This window comes from Hemicordylus capensis, chromosome 7 (assembly GCF_027244095.1).
Source record: "Hemicordylus capensis ecotype Gifberg chromosome 7, rHemCap1.1.pri, whole genome shotgun sequence".
Lineage (NCBI taxonomy): Eukaryota > Metazoa > Chordata > Lepidosauria > Squamata > Cordylidae > Hemicordylus > Hemicordylus capensis.
The window spans coordinates 3,772,262-3,773,710 of NC_069663.1; the positions used below are offsets into that span (position 1 = coordinate 3,772,262).

At 49.6% G+C, this 1,449-nt stretch overlaps 1 non-coding gene across 1 annotated transcript; it reads left to right on the forward strand.

Moving 5' to 3' along the window:
• Positions 1-956: 956 nt before the first annotated feature.
• TRNAA-AGC (transfer RNA alanine (anticodon AGC)) lies at positions 957-1,027 on the forward strand. Its single transcript has one exon. It is a non-coding gene; the product is annotated as a tRNA-Ala (tRNA).
• The last annotated feature ends 422 nt before the right edge of the window (positions 1,028-1,449 follow it).

Sequence of the window (1,449 nt, forward strand, 5' to 3'; positions counted from 1 at the left end):
CTCCGAAGCTTACATTTCTAGTTCTTGCTGATTGATAAGTGCCGTCAAGTCGGTGTCGACTCTTAGCAACCACATAGATAGATTCTTTCCAGGATAATCTGCCTTCAACTTGGCCTTTTAGGTCTCTCAGTGGTGCATTCACTGCTGTCGTAATCGCAGGGGTGTAACTTTAATAGGGCAGGGGGAGACAGTGTTTGGGGCCCCACTGCCTTGGGGACCCCCTCCCCCAGAGGCAAGTCACATGACTGGGAAATGCATTAAATGACTTGCATCATCCACAATTTACAAAACCTTTTAAAATATAATTTAGGATGATGTTCTATAGTGGCACATAGGAGAGAGAGAGAGAGAGATGCTTTTTGTTACCACTGTTCAGCTTCTTTTAAGATTTCTTTACTTCATGAGCTGAGCTTCAGTGAGTGGGGGGCATTTTAAAATCTTGTCTCTGGGCCCACTCCAACCTTGCTATGCCCCTGCGTAATCGAGTCCATCCACCTTGCTGCTGTTCGTCCTCTTAGTTCTTTCCGGTATGTATGTATTTAAGCGAGCATGGGGGGTACATCAAGATGAACCAGTCTGAATCCTGCCACTGGAACTTGGGACCATCAATCCCTTTTAAAGGATCAAGCCAGGAGTGTATAGAAATCCAAAGGGTCACTCACCACGCTGCTGAAAATATTGGAGAGTCTGTGTGGCTTAGTGGCTTGGACGGGGCGGCCCCACCATGAAGCAAGGTGACGTAGTCATCTCAGGGAGCAGATTGTTGGGGCAATTGCTGTAGCTTAGCGGTAGAGCATTGGATTTACATGCAGAAGGTCCCAGGTTCAACCCACGGCATCTTCAGGTAACGCTTGGAAAGTCTTCTGCCTGAAACCCTGGAGAACTGCTGCCAGCCAGTGTTGAGCTAGATGGGCCAATGGCCTGATTTGGTAGAAGGCAACTTCCTTGGAAATGGTGCTGCTGTAGCTTAGTGGTAGAGCATCTGCTTAGCATGCGGGAGGTCCTGGTTCAATCCCTGGCAGCATCTCCAGGCAGGGTTGGGAAAGACCCCAACATGAAACCCTGGAGAGATGCTGCCAAGCAGTGTAGACAATATTGAGCTGGGGGGGGGGCAATAGTCTCAGTAGACAGCAGCTTCCTAGGGGATGAGGCCTCTCTGGGCTCCCCGCAGTCTGGCATCTGCAGCTGGAAGCATCAGCAGCTGCCAGACGATTTAAAAAACAGGGTTAAGGGAACACTCGCTCCCTTAACCTTGTTTTAAAGGGTGGCTACTTAGGCGGGTTTGCCACAGTGGTGCCATCAAGAAGACATCTTGGGGGATGAAGAGGCTGGTTTTAGAATGGGGCGCTCAACTATGGATCATTCCTTAGTGCTACGCCATCTTATTGAGAACATAAGAACAGCCCTGCTGGATCAGGCCCAAGGCCCATCTAGTCCAGCATCCTGATT